This window comes from Rhinolophus sinicus, chromosome X (genome assembly GCF_036562045.2).
Source record: "Rhinolophus sinicus isolate RSC01 chromosome X, ASM3656204v1, whole genome shotgun sequence".
Lineage (NCBI taxonomy): Eukaryota > Metazoa > Chordata > Mammalia > Chiroptera > Rhinolophidae > Rhinolophus > Rhinolophus sinicus.
In genome coordinates, this window is record NC_133768.1 from 9,174,347 (window position 1) to 9,194,063 (window position 19,717).

The 19,717-nt window shown below is 39.7% G+C and overlaps 1 protein-coding gene and 1 pseudogene across 5 annotated transcripts in view; one reads left to right on the top strand and one right to left on the bottom strand.

Annotated features, from left to right (window-relative positions):
* FRMPD4 (FERM and PDZ domain containing 4) overlaps positions 1 to 19,717 on the top strand; it is a 768,746-nt gene that overhangs the window by 333,921 nt on the left and 415,108 nt on the right. The gene's annotated exons all lie outside the window — the stretch shown is intronic.
* Positions 10,020 to 19,717, bottom strand: part of LOC109454994 (nuclear autoantigenic sperm protein) — a 74,537-nt pseudogene continuing 64,839 nt past the window's right edge.

Genomic DNA, 19,717 nt, shown 5'->3' on the forward strand with positions numbered 1-19,717 from the left:
CCTGCCTGGGTTGGAATGATGGGAACTACCTCCTAGAGTGGTTGTGAGCATTAAATGAAAAAATTGGTGCCTGGCACAAAAACTCAGGAAGTTTCAGCCATTTGTTGTTTTGTTTTGTTTGTTTGTTTCTTTTACTCCTAGGAAACAGGACTTCAAGGGTAAGGGGGAGATTCATTCTAAAGACAAACTTGGCTTAGTGTCAACGTCTCAGTGATCTTGAGGACGGGCACTTAAGAGTAAAGCGATGAATGCCACTTAGATTTTTTTCTGGTTTGGTTCCCATAATCTGTATTTAGATCGGAATTCCAATGAATAGGTCCCTAAATATAAATGTCAAGATCTGTGAAGGGTCTGAGATCTTTCTGCCTTAACTGAAAGTTAACAATGCAGCCTGTCACAATTTCATGGATGCTGACAGAAGACACGATACCTGTGTCAAAGACAGTTTATTACTCACAGCAAAGTAGACCTAGAGTATAAGCACTTGGATCAATTCCCTGAGCGCCAGTTTTCACAGGGCAACAAGAAGAGGACTGGAAGCATGCCAGGTATGCAGTTGTTTCCATTACAGGAACGGAACCCTGAGCTTAGACAACCCGATTCTCTTACAATGGGCAGTCATCAGCTATACCATTTGCTCCAAAGGATGGCACTATCTCTGTCTTTTTGTGCTACAAGCAAACCTGCCCTTTGCTTGGGAGGAAGAGAGGGACTCTATCTTAAAAGTCTATTCTTCATACAAACATCTTTTGTTCAGGATAAATTAGTCCCGGACAAAGGGCATCAGAGTCTCTGCTGCAAGGATGTGTAGAGATAGGAGAGATCCAGAGATCCATGGAGAGTCGACTTCTGACAGTAAAATCTGAAAGCTACCTTTGTATTGAAAGATAGGGAAGGATGCAAAGAAGCATGGCTTTGATGTCCTGTGCAACACAATGTAGCAATAAAGGAAAGAGAGTACGTATGACACATTGACAAGTTCCAAGACAAATGGCATTTCAAGGACAGTGTGTAATTATTTGATGGCACTGGTCTCGTGCTGATGCTGGAGCTGGTGATGTCTGGTGGTGGCATCAGGGGTGCCTGGTGGTTCATCAGTGGAACCCCGTGGGATGCAGCTACCTCATGGCCCTTCCTGGAGGAACTTCCGTGCAAATGTGTAGGCATGAATGGATTACATGGTGGATATGGCATAGAGGCTTAAGGGTTATTCAAGAGCCTCTAGGTACTTGTTTAGGGCTCCTAGAAGTCATTGGAGGCAGCTGCATAAGGAACTGTGGCCTCCCCAATAGTTGAGGATGGTGAGAGCCAACAGAACATTGGTTATATTTGATAATGGCTTCTACTACTTCTGATTTAAAATTCCGATGGTGGGTAGGTGTTTATATATAGAAGTGGAAATTTGGTAAGAAAAAATAAATAATGGCGAGGTAGTGAGAGACAATCAAATTGATTTACCAATATCCACTAATTTTCTGTTTCTTATCCAGATTTTCTCAGTGATATGTAATTATCATTTGTCCATTTCAGTGCTCCCAAAGTGTGTTTTGGGGAACCCCTGGCTGTCCTTCAAATAGCCTACACAAGAGAACACCTTTGGCCAAATACGTCTTGCAAATGCTGATATCATCCCACCCCTTTGGTGATTTATACTTTAACATATGAAAGACTCTTCTTCCTCCTGCCCTTTAAGATGCTCTTGAACTTTGTTTAAACCATCCTTTCCTAAACCCACCTGATCACAGATTCCTATTTTTGCATAGCATTCATGAAAATCTCCATGGAACTAATGTTTGGAAGAGCACATTGTGGAAAATGGTGTATGGTAATGTCATGACATTAGTGATGTCACAATTAATGTACTAATACATAATACAGGAAACTTTCAGATTCTTTAGAAGCTCTTCAGTGATACCATTATTTCACTTGTTGCTCATATTTAAGGTCAGTTACAAACTCGAACTCTTTCACTCCTGGCACTGCATTGTATTCACTAGTAAGAAGGTCTAGCATACCAGACATGATCTAGAATTTCTTACATGACAATAGTTCATCCAAGCTTTTAATATGCCATAGTTTCCGCATAGAGTTGATATGATTCTGGTGAAAGGCAAACACGCTTGGTATTTCTTAGAGCTTGAGCAGCTTCCCTCAGGTTAGATCCCCAAATTTCACTGGATTTATGGAATATTAAAACTTGTTTACACACAGCTAAATGACTGGATTCCTTGACAGTATAGGACACAAGGTTGGTGACCATTGGATTAGAATGTCTTCTTCTTGGGTCCACGTGGGGTTTTTATTACTTTGTTGCCAGGTGAAATATTAAGGATGCAGTTAAGAATTGTAGAGCACCCTTGTTCTCATCTGTAGAAGGCTGAATCAATTGGAGGATTTATTGGGTGTTTTTCATGATATCAAGTGGAACATAATTTAGTTTATCTTTTGTTTGCAGAGAACTTATATCAAATTTTATACATGACAGGTGCTCCTTTTGCAGTTATCTCTTACAAAATGACAAGTGAGATAAGTTGGTAGAATTGGTAGGAGGTACTCTGGCAGGAATTATCACATAGCCACATTGGATATTGGGATAAAATTCACAGTGGCTGAAATTGTGATGTGGACAAAACTCCCCCCTCCCGTACCCCCTGGAACATCTCTTTCCTTTTTTTATTTCATCATGGAGTCAAGTCAGGGAGATCAGTGAGGTTTGTGTTTTAATCCTGGGTCCACCATAGAAATTCACTTAATATCTATGATCCTCAGTTCTCTCTTTTGCAAAGAGCAATATACTTTTGTCATAAGATGTTAGGTGTTTTAAATAAAATGCCAACTATGAAGGACCCAGTGTAGTTTCTGGCATATAACATGATCTTGATGTGTTCATTTCTTGCCCTTCATTCCTTCCCTTCTGCACATTGAAAATCCTTCCCATGCTACCCCTTGACGGAGCTCTGTGTCGGTCTCCTGTAACCCCCTATCCCTACACATTTCGTTTTTCCCTCATCCTCAATTGAATGGTTTTATTTTCCATTCCATTGCCCTGTTGTTCAGCTTCATCTTTGCTTTCTCTCTCTTCACTGATCTTTCCTCCAGGTATTAGTCATACATTGACCTCACCCATCTTAGAATGGTCTTGCTCTTACTCTGCTCGTCCTTGAGCTACCAACATTGCTCTCTCCTTCACTTCTTTACCCAAATCCTGGAACATATTGTCTATGCCAGCTGCTCTCATTTCTCTACTCTTTGATTCTTCCTTAATTCTCAGCAGTTACCCTACATCCTGCTATTGTACTGTAGCACCTCTCACGAAGGTCACAAAAAAACCATTTTGCAAAATTCAATAATATCCTTTAGTCCTCATTTTTCTAGACCTTTCTGCTGCATTCAATTCTCTTGACTCCCCTTAAATGTATCCTTTGCTTTCCACTGAAAATTTATGATCCAAGTCCTTTTTCTCTCTTTCTAACTACTGTTGTTCCATAGGCTCTTCCATGCCTTCTTTCTCCTGCTTCCACCTGTTTTACCCAAAGGTTACCCCTGGCCCATTGGCTCTGTCCCATACACTGCAATTCAGTAGGATTAAATTATATCTGCAGATGAATCTGACCAGCTGTTTTCCTCTCATATTCACATAGTTATCACTTGAGAAGTGGCTCACGGGGCAGTGATCCTTTCCAACTGGATTGGCTGTGAGGAAACTTACAGCAGTGCCATTGCCCTCCTCACATTTAAATCTCCAACAATGATTCTGCCAGCCATCCTGTACATAAATTGTATAAGGGGCTGAGCAATGGCAAATGGAGACCAAGTTATTGAGCCCACCTTTGGGCATATAAACAAGAGGCATGTCAATGTTATGTCACAGGACCTCCATCTTAGTTTTGAGCCAAATCTAACAAGTCGTGGAAGTCAGACCTAGCCATCACCCTCCACCCATTATACCCCACGCAACAAATTGAACCTTTTTAAATCAAGATATGTGGCCTCAAAGTCATGAAAAGGAGGACTAACAAGAATGGTGAGATAGGCTGGTCGGAGGTTATGGTTTCAATGGGGCTGACCTGCCCCAGGGACAGTCCCACATCTGAATGTGGAATTCAGGACACAAACTAAGGAGTTTTTCTTTCCTATTTGCTTCCTGTTATTTAACTATCATTTCTAGTCACTTCTAGTCATCTGCGTAGAGCTACTGAATCAACAATTTTCAACCATTCACCCTTTCCTCTGTTTTCGTTTTGTTTTGTTTTTAGTCCTAACTACAAGGAACCATTAAAAATATTTCTAATGGCAAATATGCCTTTGTATATAGAGAGGATAGTGGGTATATTCAGGCTCTGAAGTTGGCTTGAATTAGATCTGAGTGCCTCCATTGGATGTATAACTTTGAGCAAATTGATTAATTTAGTGTCAGCCTTCTCATTGTAAAGGATTAAATGATGCAGGGCTTGTAAAGCAATTAGCACATGGCTTGCTTATTCCTCCGGTAGTTTCCTCTTAGCTTAGCAGTTCCTTTTTTCCTGTGCTCCAACGAAGCATTGAACAGCCTGCCAGGCTCAGGCTTACACACAAGGCCCCACGTGGCTCAACTTATAAATATCTAGCTGCTTACAACCAGATGTGAGGTGATTACATCAGATCAGTAGTTGCCAGATACTTGTACAGAAGACTCACTTGGGTGAACTTTAAAAAAACACAGATTTCTTGGCCCTACCCAGATTTGCTAGATAAGAACCTCCTAGGGAGTGGGGAGTACAGTTACTACTTCGGTTTTTGAAAGTCTCCGTTGACGAACATTTCGGTTTACCAACGCCGTAAATTTTATAGATCTGTGGTATGTATCATTAGATAGTAAAATTCATGCTAAATTTGCAGTTTTAGGGGTTGATTTTAAAGGTCTGGAACGGATTAATCCATTTTGCATTGCTTTCTATGGGGAAACTGTGCCTCGGTTTTCCAACGTTTCAGAACTCAAACGGTCTTCCAGAATGGATTACGTTGGAAAACTGAGGTACCACTGTCCTGTGATTCTGCATATTTTTGAAAACTCCCAGAGCCTATGTGATTCTTATGTGCAGCTAGTCTTTTCATCATGATTGGGAACCAACAGAAGAGATTCAAAAGTCCAGTAATTCCCACTGTAAGAGTGTGATATTCGAGTTTCTAGCTCTTGAGCAGAGCAGAAGAGAAGCACTAATTAACTGGGGCGAATGTCTTTATCATGGCCATTCTGAGGACAAACATTTGTGTACTGTGTTGGGAAGTTTCATGCCACCTCTCTATTTAAAATGAGTTCTTGAGTGTTCTATGAGTGGCATGACCACCCAAACCAGGGAACTGAAAGTGAAACAGAGCGTGGAGGATGGGGATATTGATAATCATTCTGGAACAACAGAAATAAACCAGAATTGTCCCAAGCAAAGAGGGATGTATGGTCACCCATAAGAACCAGCCTAAGTCAAAGAAGAGAGAAAAATGTGGGGAATAGAACCCACTGGAAAAGGCTACATGGGAGTAGAACATCTGCCATGTTTTGTATTCTTTCTACTTCTTTCGCCTTCTCCCTGATGCTTTATTTGGGACTCAGTGGAACATACTGGCCTTACCTAGAGAGGTTAGATTGGCAAACACCTGGGTTGGGTGGGATTCTGGCAGGGAGGGAACAATGTTGGAATGATCTGTGAACTAGATTATGCTGAGTTTTACAGCCTTTCAGTTAAATGCGGACATACCAACACAGTCAACCACAAGGGGGAGCAAATCTTTATGCTTACCTACCATGTCTGGGACACAAGAATAAATAAAAGATGCCTTGGCTTTAGGGAGCTAAGGGTATAGTAGGAAGTATAAGCAAGTGCAAAGGCCTTTCAAATACTGTGTGAGGTTAAGTACAGGTTTTCTTCAGAAAGAAGTAATGCAATAATTCATGCTGCAGGGAGTCAATGAAAACCCAGAAATAATATTCAGCAGCACCCCAGCTGCCATCAGGAACCCCATTGAAATTCCTCATTGTTTCCTGGCCTCTCCTATTTCTTTTCTTAACTTTTGGTGACCCATGTTTAGTTTCCGTATGTGTTTTATAATCATAAATTCTATGTAGTCTTACCCAATATGAAAGATACAGATGCTTCAAGCTGTAAATTTGCCCACTCTCCAATCTTCTCCCCTGTTCACCAATCCAATTTTCTGAGGCCATGAATGCTGAGTGGGGACTGTTTAAAATATTTGACATGAGGGTATGGGCCTTCTAGGGATTATTTTTAATTCAAAAGTGAGATATTTTAACCTAAAGGAATCTCAAAGTGGTATATTTATAAGTTTACAAGATTTAACAAATAAAAATACAAGATGCCCAGTTAAATTTGCATTTCAGGTAAACAATGAATTAGTTTGTTTGTTTGTTTGTTTGTTTATTTATTTATTTATTTGTTTGAGTAGGAATATGTCCCATGCACTATTTGGGATATACTTACACTAAAAAGAAAAATTCATTGTTTATCTGAAATGAAAATTAAATTGGGTGTCCTATATTTTATCTGGCAACCCTACATGTTTGGGGAGCTAAGTTTGAATCAAGAACTTCCAAGAACTGTCTTATTTGGTCTTCATTTCCCCCCCCCCTCACAATAGTGATTTTATTAAATTAGTTGTTTTCATGGTCTTTACTTTTATAACCTTAGCCCTAACCATGACCCACCATGAGATGGTTTTCTTCCATTCTTTCGAAAACCGTTAATTAACTCTGCTGCGGTTTAGGACTCCGAGATACAAAGGTCACTGTGATGAGCTGGAGTGAACAGGGCAGTTGCTGAATGGGAAGTCCAGGGCAAACGTGGACAGGTAGCTGATGGCTTGCAGCTGGAAAGCAGCGTGGTCTAACTGAAGCTTCCACGGGAGGCAGTCAGTGACATGGGGTAGATTGGGAGTGGAGGCAGACTGTTGTGGGCCCTGTAAACAAGGCAGGGAAACTTCTTGAAGGCAGGATTTGTGCTCTATTCATTTTGTATTACCATATGGTTTAAAAAGATGTTTGGACACAGCAACTGTTCCAATATTTGAATTAAATTGCCTCCTTCAAGGAGGTATCTTCGGCCTTTTCCTACTGCATAATCCACGAGGAAGTGAAACAATTGGCTAATTTATTTCTTAGCTGGCTGCTGCACATGATATGCTTCCCTTCTTTAAGTTTGTAAATGACCCTGTGGGGTTTAGCAAAAGAATTAGCTTGAGCAGGAATGAACGGACTGGTAGACTGTGTGAGCAGAGGGCTTCCTTTTAATATTCAGGCTGAGTGTGAGTGAGTGTGTGTGAGTGTGTGTGTGTGTGTGTGTCTGTGTTGAGAGTAACACAGTGTGAGTGCTATGCTAAGGATAGATTGCTGTGTTGGCATTTTACAATATAAAACTTTCATTAGAGCTACCGAAGTACAGATTAATTACAAAGGGAGTTAGTCAATCCTGAAGGCGAGAGATGACCCATTGTCAAGGACAAGTTATCCAGCAGATCATTGCCTTTGCTCTGGCTTGAGCAGAGGTGCATGGAAACCACTGAGAGATCATTATAATGAGCGGCACTCTTGGTTTTCTCCTACTGCATTTCTGGCTGCTCTGATGTGCAGCCTCCCGCAAAATTGCCACCAACTCCAGAATATCAAAAACTATCCAAAACAAAGTTAAAATAAATTTGCTTCCATTTAAAATGCAAATATATATGTGTGTGTATATATATATAGTACTTTAGGAGCAGTGGGATTGGGTGTTCGAAAATCAGACAAAGCAGTGGTGCAGCAGTGTTACTATTTGCAAAGTTGGGGAAAAAAGGAAACATGCTAATGGCTTATGAAGGGATTGAACACTGCTGGGGAGGAGATAGAAACGGGAGTTAAAACAGCCTCTAAATTTAGTTTTAATCCAACTCCCGGGAATTCATCTCTCCTCTTCAACCGTCATCAATAGAACAACTTGTCCTGGTGGTATCTGATTTTGATCTTTGTTTGTTTATGATTCGTTCTTTCATTCATCCACTCAGTATTCACTTTGCGTGCTAACTCTGCTAAATACCAGGCTTATTAACATATAGGGTGGGTTTTTTATGGGTTCATTTCATACCCTCATATGGCCCTCCCATCTACCAATGTTGTCCTGGCCTTCTGGGAGCTGGGAAGAGGGTGTAGCATCAGAGGATGGAATTCAGTGAGCTCATCAAATAGTGACCATTGAGAGCCCAGGTGTGCAGAGTGTTACACATCCCTTCTAGGAAGATATGGATGGTAATGGCTTTGAGCATGAAATTAAATGGACCAACCTCAAGGACAAATAGGAATAAAGCAATGAGGAGAGGATGAAATGTTCTCTCCTTTTAAATTCTTAAATTTAATTGTAGTTAATAGTAGTTGTCTTTCCCCATGCCTTTCTTGTGGGAAGAGAGGTTTTCCAAATTCTGTATGATCATACCAATAAAGAGGCCAAAGTTACTGATGATTTGGGCTAGTTTTATTTTTTCTTGCAGGACAACGTGGTTTTTTGGTTCACCATTAGATAACTACAAATTTTTTTGAGATATCAAAATTCATGCATGTTCAATATCAGAAACAAAATGGGGAAAACGTTTAGGTTTTTTGGCACACATAACTAATGAAGTAATTAGTTCTATTTAGCTGCTTTATAAGATTAAAAGTCAGTGCTTAGATTTCAGTATAGTATTTTATATCTAGCATTCATTATTGTACTTTTTATCCAGTATTATATTTTATCTAGAGCCATTTCTCAGCGCATATATTTGAAATTAAGAGTAGGGTCATAGAAAGAACATGACTTTTTATCAGAAAGAGACAAACAAAAAGAAAAACTATGGCATTAGAAAAGCAGTGAACAAGAGTAGGTATGTACATATTTATCAAAAACTGTATATTCAGTAAAGATATTTTAAAAGTATCTTTATTTTTAAAAGGTTACACATTTCAGTTGTGGATACGTGGACGGGATGACCCGCATGTGTATAAATGTGTAACTTTTATAATCATGATACAAAAATATAATAATAAACTTAAGGAAGAAACTAAGTTTTTTAAAAATCAGAGACAAGTAGAAATGAAAGAGTAGATAATAATTTAAAACTAATTTCTACATTTGGAAATCAGGCAAAAAGAAAAAGAAAACCCTCACAAATGTCTTTTATGGTTCTCTGAAAATTTTCTATGTAAATGAAAAATTTATAATGAAAAACATTATTTCATTTGAAAAGTAGAAATACATGCTTTAAATTTAAGTCATGAATCCTGAGCGAATAGCGTTTTCAGTCACCTTCTTGGGCAGTTTATGATTTTTTTTTCTTGAAATGCACGTGAGACTCTGCCCTTGTATTGCTGTAGCATGTTTTTCTGTAAATCATTGGAATATTTGGGAAAGATAAATCCACATATTTAAGGGACTTTTGTTTTTCTTTGATTGGTACCACTGGAGCCTGAAATAATTCCCAAATTAAATATGTTCTAAGAGTCTGATCGGAAAGAATGCTTGACAACAAGCTTAGGTATAAATTAGAAATCTGAAAGGCAATATCCTGCCATATTTATGACTTAGGAAATATCACTGGTTTGTGTAAGCCTGTAGGTCCTAACATATTGCAGTGTTGATGGATAGTAATTTCTTTTGGAATTGAAGACAGTAATTGATCTATGCTAGTCATTCTCCACTGGGGGTGATTTTGTCTCCAGGGGACACTGGGCCATTTCTGGAGACATTTTTGGGTTGTCACAACTGGCTAGGGTGCTGCTACTGGCATGTAGAGAGGAAAGGCTAGTAATGGTATTAAACATCCTACAATTCACAGGACAGCGCCCATAACAAAGAATTATCCTGCCCCAAATATCAATAATGCCAAGGTTGAGAAACCTTATTCTTTTTTTTTTCTTTGCTTACGATCTTTATTGAAGTTGTACAAAAAGAATCCCCCAAAAGTGAAAGAATACATTATATACAAAATACTTTCCCTTGGGAGGAAGGCTCTGCACCTTCTTAACATGCAGTGCTTTCAACTATAGCGCCAGCCTCTGCTGTCCCCTCTACTGCTGCCTGGCTTTCAGCCTGATTCTCAGCCTCCTCCTTCATGTTTTCCGAAACTTCATCTCCACAGGAGACTGCATTCCCACTACCTCCATTCCCCTCCAGCTCTTGTTTGGCTCTCTTTGCATCATCTTTCCGGGGGCTCTCTTCCTCTGGTTTCCTCTTCTTTCTGCCAAGGTGGGAAATATCGGTCACACAATTTGATGGGGAAGCACCATCTGTTTGCCTTCTACTGGCAATCATGGAGACTGAAGTGCCTCCTCCCCTAGAAGTGAAGCCTGAAGTAGAGCTCTCTACCAGAGTTGCCTTCAGAGCCAATTCGGCTACATTCTCACTACACTGGGACTCTTTTGCATCTTCTATCTTCTCTCGAATTTCAGGTAGCAGTTCCTTTAGCTCCTCAATTTCTTTTTCATATTCAGTAGTTGAGCCTTCAGCCTCCTTCATCTGCTCATTTAGTACAGCCATTCTCTTCTCAATGACTTCAATAGATTTGCTGACCTGTGCACAGCGTCATCGTGCTGAGATCTATATCCATGGGCCAAGCCCAGCTGCTAGTGGGTCTCTGCAAGGAGACAGTCATGGGCTTCCAGATACCGCTCTTGGAGATTTAGGCGAGCTGGAACTCCTCCACAGCTTGGACGTAATTCTCAGATTTAACACTAACTTCTCCAAGTTTAAGATGTGCCTGCGCAGCGTAAAGCTGAGCTTCTTTTTGTTTCTTGCCTTTTAAAAACGATCTTTGCTAAATCCAGCATATCCCAGGCAAGCTCTAGGTTTCCAATCTCCTCTTCTTCATTTTCTTGAAGAGACTTGTTTTCAAGAACTGAATCATTGGGTGTTTCGTCAGCCTTGTCATTTTCTTTATCCTCCTCTTCTGAGCCCTCAGTGAGAAACCTTATTCTCCACACACAAAAACACAAGTGTTTAAATTTATTTCCTAAAGTTAGTGCATATGAGGATATTTCTTATGCATAATCTTTCCTGTGATGGTAACAGACTGTGTTTAATAGAATAAAAATTATTATTATTATTATTATTTGTTAAGGAGGGCATAGCTCACAGTGGCCCATGCAGGGATCGAACCGGCAACCTTGATATTATTAGTACCACACTCTAACCAATTGAGCTAACTGGCCACCCCCTAAAAATTATTTTTAAAGTTTGTCCTTATTTGTAAGAAATAAATTTTTGCATCATTTTTTATAATGTATATAGCTAAATTTTAGAGCAACTGTTCTTTTTTCATATTTATTTTACAGCTGTATCAGAAAATAGATGATTTGGCGTGTTCAGACATGCTCAATTTATCCTAATCATGAATGAAATGTCTGCCAGAAAAGATGATTTCATACCAGATTTCATGTTGGCAATCAGACTTCATGTGTTTTATTAGTGCTTTTAGCATTTGAACAAATATCTTCCATATTTATTTGCCAATTAAATTCTATTTCATTCTTGGTATCAACATATTTATTTACTTTTGCATTATATGACTTTCCTTCTTGACCACAAATTTATAAAGAAGCACTATATTTAGATATTACTCCTGAGGATTTCTGGAAAAGTCTTTATTAAAACATTTCCTCCTACCACTTTCTTCTCGGCATTTACTCCAAAGGTTTTTATATACCCAGATCTAGTTGATTCTCAATAAGCCTCATGTTTTTTTAATTACACCTAAATATTAACAATGATTATTTAATATCAACTGTGCATTTAGTGTTCAAATTTACAGTTGTCCAAAATATATTGTTTTGTAATTTGTTTGTATAAATTAGAATCCATATAAGGCCTACACTTTGCAGGTGATTGATGTGTCTTTTAAGTGTCTTTTAATCTATAGGTTCCTTCCTTTCTCTCTCTCTCTCTTTCTCTTATAATGTGTTTTTTGAAGAGCCTGAGTCATTTATTCTGTAGAATTTCTACACAGTCTGGACTTGGCTGATTTCAGTTTCATGGTATGGCTTAACAGGTTTCTTTGTTCTTTGTATTTCCTGTAAATTGATAGTTGAATGGATACTTAATTTAATCTTAAAACTAAAATCAGTAACAAAAAAAATCCACATTTATATATAAATCTTTTTGAAAGTCCATTTTTGGAAAGGGGTTTAGCTTGACCGAACATTTCCAGAAACTGGTAAGGAAAGTAAGATTTACCCTTATAGTCCAAATTATATTCATAATTATTATATTTGGAATATATTATATTCTTAATAATGATAGTCCTTAGAATTTCCTTCCTAAATACCAATGTTTTAAGAGGTGAGGAAACTACTTTTTTAATTAAAATTTCTTAGAGTGACAATGGTTGGTAAAATTACATAGGTTTCGAGTGTACAATTCTGTAATACATCATCTATATATCACGTTGTGTATTTACCACCCAGAGTCAGTTCACCATATATTTGACCCCCTTTACCCTCTTTTATTTCCCCTCCCCGTTTCCCCTCTGGTAACCACTAAACTATTGTCTGTGCCTATCAGTTTTTGTTTCTTTATTTGTTTGTCTTATTCCTTTGTTGCTTTCAGTTTTACATCCCACATATCAGTGAAGTCCTATGGTTCTTGACTTTTTCTGTCTGACATATTTAGCTGAGCATAATAATCTCAAGACCCATCCATGTTGTTGCAAATGGCACTACCGTGTTTCCCCAAAACTGAGCCCTAGCAGGACAATCAGGTCTAATGCATCTTTTGGAGCAAAAATTAATATAAGACCCAGTCTTATTTTACTATAATGTAAGAACAGGTCTTTATAATATAATGTAATGTAATGTAATATAATGTAATATAGGACCAGGTCTTATATTAATTTTTGCTCCAAAAGACGCATTAGAGCTGATTGTCCGGCTAGGTCTTATTTTCGGGGAAACACGGTATTTCATCTTTTCTTATGGCAACATAGTATTCCTTTGTGTATATGTACCACATCTCCTTTATCCAGTCATCTATTGTAGGACATTTAGGTTACCACTGGGAAACACTACAACAGGTGACAAACTACAGTTAGGGCAAGGGCCTGTTTTTGCAAATAAAGTTTTATTAATAGGATTAGATTACTGTCACAGACATTCATTTACACATTGTCTATGGCTGCTTATACACTGCAACTGCAGAGGTGAGTAATTGCCACAGAGATAGAATGACCCAGAAAGTCCAAACTATTTATTATTTGTCCCTTTACCAACAAAAACACAAAAAAATTTGCTATCCCTGGCAATACAAGATTGGCCCTTTAAGAAAGTGATCTATAGTTTGCTATAAACTGTTGATAAAATTTTTCTAAAAAAGGTTAAGGGTCACTGTTATCTGTCACAATATGTAATTAATAAGTGTAATTATTATTCAATCATGATACATTTGTACTTTATCATATTAAGTTAGTTTCATATCTCTTTACATCTCAAATATAAAGTTTACATGTTTAAAAATTCAGTATGATAAAAAAGTCATTAAATTTTATTTTTAAAAAGAATTCCTCTTGAAAAAAAGTATGTGGATGCTCTAAGATAATAAAATATAATAATCTTCAAATCTTCAAATTTATTAATTAATCCTTTCTTTGCACTTTTACTGTCCTTAAATGAAATTATAACGTCTTTAAAATTGGGAATGGTAGGGGCTTGATTACAGTGTCTATTTGGAGTATTTTTTAGATGTGGAATAATAATGATTCAAGTAGAGTATTTCCTATATTACATTAAATGGACTCGTAATTCTGTCTGCAGGTAAGAAAATGAGTTATTAGTATATGTCATTGTATATCAGTTACATGCGATCAGTTCATCACATCAAGTGGGAATCAAGGCCATTGCCTAGAATGAAATTGTACCTTCTTTCTTTGAGGCAAGTACCATTTCTGTTCTCAAGTATCTGTCATTTCGAAATCGGTGACTGGCAGGGTTTGTCTCTAAAACTCTTAGGAAGTTTTCCCATCAGATTATCCTTGACAAATGTTAAAAAGAGCGAGGGAAGGAAAACATGAAAGTCTGCTTGCTTAAAAATTGTAAATAAATCTTTAAGTTCACGGAAATCTGGATGCTGAAGCTCGTCCCGAGGACTCAGATGGGAGCATTAGTGTTTCTCCAAGGAAACCCTTTATTTCTGAAACAGTTTATATGATCTCCCTTATTTTCACGATGGTCAAGATTCTGCAGTTGCTTATGTATTAGAGTATTCCAACTGCTGAAACACACTCAGAGACTTAACACACAATAAAATGTATTTCTTACTTTTGTCATTGTCCAACGCAGGGGTTGGTAGGGTAGGGTGTGTGGGGAGGAGGGACTTAGCATCTTTCAGTCTAGGGGGGCAAACTATGGCCTATGGGCCAAGTATGTTTTTTACATTTTCCCAATGTTTGAATGGTTTAAAAATAATCAAAAGAATAATATTTAGTGACTCAGGAAAATTATATGCAATTCAAATTTCTGTGTCTACCATCCAAAGTTTTACTGAAATACAGCCATGCTCATTTGTTTACTTATTGTCTGTGGCTGCTTTTGTGCTACAAGGGTAGGTTTGAAAGGTTGTGACAGAGATTATATGGCCTGCAAAGTCTAAATATTTTTTCTACCTGCCCTTTTCAGGGAAACGTTTGGCCACCCCTGGTCTAGGGGCTGACCATCTTCTAGGGTGTCGTAGTACCCACTGGAGGGGGAAGAGAGAGTGAATCTGGTGGATGTCACAGGTTTCAGGGCCAGGCTAATATGTGGCACTGCCAACACAGTTGGCCAGAATGCAAGCATGTGTCCCCAGTACCTGCAGGGGGAGCTAGTCAGTGCAGTCTAGCAAAGTGCTGTGGATGAGAGAGCACAGATACTAGTCAATGTCTACCATTTTAGTTGGAAAGTTTATTTTTGGAGAAATTTTTTGATGCTCACCCTTGAGCCGTGTCCTCAACCCTGACTTCATGTGATTTTAAGTTCCATAAATGCACGAGCTCTTTTATCCCCCCTCCCCACACTGTCATTAGTTCGGGTCATCACACTTTGTTTCCTCAATTTGCATATCACAAAATGAAAGATAAGTTGTTTTTTGTTATTAGATTTTTTGTTTTAGATCAAGATGAACAATGTGATGAGAACAGCAGGGGTGTCCAATAATGGAGCTGGGTTTGACAGACTCATTTGTATACTTACTGAACTAGTCATACCATAGGTGTTTGAAGTATTGATCAAAGCAATGTTTTATTTTTCTGTATCCTGTCATCTTTCTTTTTGGTCTGGTTGTACCTGCTGATGTTTGTGAGTTATTATGAAATGGGCACCTTCCCAAAGGGTAATGTTTCATTGGAGTATAAATTTCGTGGGAGAGTAGAAGCTCCTATAAATTCAAAGATTGTGATAGCTAGATTTCTCTCTTAAGACAGAAGCAAGAGACAATATGAATACAGCAATCAGAGATTTTAATATTTCGACAGTGAGGACTTTCATAATAAAACCCAATAGGATCCTTGATTTTCTTTAGGTTCCGGGGAATTTTCTCACATTAGGAATAACTTTTAAAAAGCTGACAATAAGAGTAATTACAAACGTTTAGCAGTGCACCAAAGGCAGTGTACCAAAATGGCATTTGATTTATTACATTGGGGAGATTTATCTGTTTTGATCTTGAATTGGAACAGGACTGACTCAGCTCTTGTCCAAGTGGGTCACTTTTGTGCCATCTATGAGAATCCTCAGAGGGCCCTGGAATAGGTACAATTACATGACAAGTTCGAGGTGAAGCTGCATATGGACCACCATCTCTGTACTGCCTAGACAGAGGCCTCCGAGCATGTCAAATTACTCATTTAACTTCCAGTTCCTTTGTGTAATTTATAGTTTCGGGCCATTGCAGACGGGACTTTGTTCAGACCAGATGTGCTACTGCAGGTGTTTCGGCCTCCTGCAAGCACCTTGGCCCATACCTCTCCCTGCTCCCCCTCAACAGGTCCCAAGATCTTCAGAGCACTCCATATAAATATTCTGACAGCTTTGGGTAGGGCCTCTTTTTATTCTGACTCCTGCCCTCTTGTGATTACTTCTGAGGCCTCTGGTGTCTGAAGTGAAGGGATCCTATGCTATATATAGATTCCATCAAGGTTAATGGTTCTCAACTGGGAGTAGTTTTGTCCCTGGAGACATTTTGGGTGTCTTGACTAGGGGGTGGGGTGATCCTACTGGTATCTAGTGGGTGGAGGCCAGGGATGCTGCTAAACATCCCACAGTGCACAGGACAGGTCCCCACCACAAAGAATGATCTGATCTAAATTGCAGTCTGGTAGTGCCAGGGTTGAGAAACCCTGAGTTAGATGATTCTTCTAGGCTGAGTGACCCTGGACCACTCCCGATATTCCAGTTATGGGCAAAGCTTAAGCCCCTAGGTATCTGATCCTAGTGACTGAGTTTCCAGTTCCTTCCCTTTGGGCAGACTGTGGCCATGCATCAAAAGGTTGTCATGGTAGTCGTGATTTATTGCACTTTCATTGAATAGTTGCCCCATCATGCTGCACATTAGAATCAACCTGGGGAGCTTTCAGACGATTCCAGTCCCCAGATTGTACCCTAGACCAATTACACTGGAATCTCTGAAGATAGGTCCCAGGTGGCATTTTTTTTTTTTTAAGCTTTCCCGGTGAATCCAGTGCATATGCCAGGGTTAAGAACCACTGCTCTAGCCCAACCTTCCCACTGCCCAGCAAGGTCCTGTCATCTTTATTTCTGGTATAACCACAGTCCCGGAAAAGCACCTCCATAGAAATGCCAGGGTAGCCTCTGTCCCCCACACAAGCAGCAAATGTACCTTGTTTGTCATTTCCAGCTTTGTAACCTGTGCGTATGAAAGTGAGTCTGCCAAACCCCGACATTTGATATTTTGCAGTGAAACCACACTTCCAAATCTTGCACAGAACTATCTTTCTATTGTTATCAGAGGGAACCTGACCCCTGGCTGGAGCTGCTACTCTGGTGAGTGAGTGTAAGACATCTGAAGGGTGACTCAGAATTGCTCAGTGGGAGCCAGCCAATAGACAAAAAAGAAATTGCCAGAATTTGTCTGGCACCCAATGGCCTCCTCTCACAGTTCACTTAACCTTTCAGTAGGTGCTTTACCACTGTTACCTGATCCGGGGATTCTGACTGAAGTACAATGTGAACGTATCTATATTTCAAAGGAATTAGTATTTTCAGTTTGTAATTAAGAAGATTGTACTGACCCACATGGCTAATCCGCTATTCAAATCCCCTGGACATTTCTAATAAAATAAATGATCATCTCACTTCTAATGAAATTAATGATTCTCTCTGCTCCCCGATCCTGTACTTTTATTCAATACCAACCTCTGCTGAAAAACATATTGGGTGGTGAGTTTTGATACAAAGAGTGTATTATTACTTTAATTTAAAAAGAAAAAAATAATGCATTCCCAACTCATCGAAAAACTCCAAATGATTTCCCTCAAATATCCCCAAAATACTCTAACAACCCACAGTAGATTTCCGCATGACACAAAGCATATATACCCAAAATGACCAAATTATTTACTGTTAGATGAACACATTTGTGCATCTGTGTGCATAGGTGTGCAGACTTTCAGTTTGGTTAGCAAATTTGGGGTACAAACGTCTTGCTGGTTGGTAGCATACCAATAATTTGGAAGGAAGACTCAGGGACACCTGTATATGGCTGTTTTTATTCCAAAGTGGGAGATTTTCTTTTCACTCTATGGCATATACTAAAGGTTCTTCAGCTGGAGGAAATGCACCTAGGTTATTCTGTTCATGAAAGCTATTGTCCAAAACTATGTGGGTAGGTGAAGATCAAGACAAGCATTTATTCCAGTAGCTATGTGGCTATTGAGTCCTGATACCAGAGTGGGCAGCAGGTAGAAACAGCTGTCCATGTTCGAGGGCACTTGTTCTCTGTTTTTGTTTGTTTGTTTTTACATGCTGCATTCCTTCTTTCAAAGAAAGGAAGTGTACCCAGTAGCTGCATGTGATTAGGTGGGTTGGCTGTCAGTCAGAGTCTGGTCCTCCAGCTCAGTAAGTGTCCCTGTGTAATCCCCTTGGCTGGGGGAGGGGTAGTTCCACCTCCCTTCGGGGCCCCAAGGGACAAGTGTGTACCCCTTTGGACAACTAAGTAAACTGGTGCTCTTGTTCTGATTTATCAGGGAGATGTTCACTCCATGCCCCTGTGACAACAAACTACATTTTGTTGTCAGACCAGGGCAGAGCAGGTGACATAAACATGGGGCTGCAGTCCAGTCTAGTCTGCCTTCTCACTCTGGCCGCAGCAGCAGTGCAGTCTTGGGACCAACAACAAAGGGGGTTCACACCCAAAGCAGTGCTGCCCAGTAGAAATATGTTGCCATCAACACTTATGAGACACAGGTGTAAACATATGTGTAAATTGAAATTTTCTTATAGCAACATTGAAAATGTTTTAAAAATCAGGTAGAATTAATTTTAAGAACATTTTACCACAGATACCTCATTTTAATATCTAAAAAATATAAAATTAGATATTTTGCATTTTTTGTACTAAGTCTTTGAAATCTTGTGGGTATTTTGCACAGAGAGTACATCTCAATTTGGACCAGTCACCGTATTTCGCGTACTCTGTTGCCACACATGGCTGGTGGCTCTTGTACTGAACGGTTCTAGAAGGTCCATGTTGGTTGCCCTCTAAGCATGCCTCTTCCCATGGTTCAGGGCATTTGCAGAACCAAAGGGGATGTGTGCTCTTGAGCCCATGCCCTCGTGTCTTCTAAACCTGGCACCAGCAAACAATGGCCTGTGGTCATCCCCGCTGTTGGCAGACAAAGGTTTTGTTTGGAACATAGTCACACTCATTCACTTACACGTGATTTGTGACTATTTCTGTGCAATAACGGCAGAGTTGAATAGTGGTGGCAGACATAATATGGCCTACAAAGCCTAAAATATTTACTCAAAGATTGCCTCTTTAGAGCAAAAATTAACCAGCTTCTGTCCTAGACCAAGCGCTGGGTACCTGGGACCCTGGAATTCTTTGCCCAACAGTCCTGAGACTACTTCCCAGGCTCCTAAGGGTAGGCCTCAGCAAAGGTGGCCAGGTGAGTCTGCAAAGGGGAAGTGGACAGGGCTGAGATTCCCAAGCTGTCCAGTAGGCCTGAGTATGAGTTGGGACGAGAGGTGGGCTGCGGCACCCCTGGGCGCTAGCTCCTCCATTGCACATCGTGGGGGGCGGGGGGACTCTGAGGAATCTAAAATTCCTAAATTTGAAACTGATTTGATTTAATTGGAACATGATTTGATTGAACAGATTATTAACTCAATTTGGAGCTTTTGCATATTTAGATGTGTCTATGTGTGCCTCCATATGCATTCTTGCCCAGAGCTACAAATGTTGAGGGTGGGCCTGCCCGGAAGAGGGGTGTCTCATTTACATAAAGGCACTGTGGGCAGAAGGAGACAGTTGCCTGGTTGAACCACCCTTTAATCTGGCTCTGACATTCTTTCCTCGCAAGAGAACTGTGTGGCCCTCTCTCAGGCTCATTCAGCCCATAAACCTATCAAGGGAAGGAGGTCCCAAGGGCTGAGAAATGCCATCAGGTACTTTGCCAACCTGCAGGTATTTACTGTGTGCTCACCGTGCGCACTAATGGAAATTGACATAACCCACTG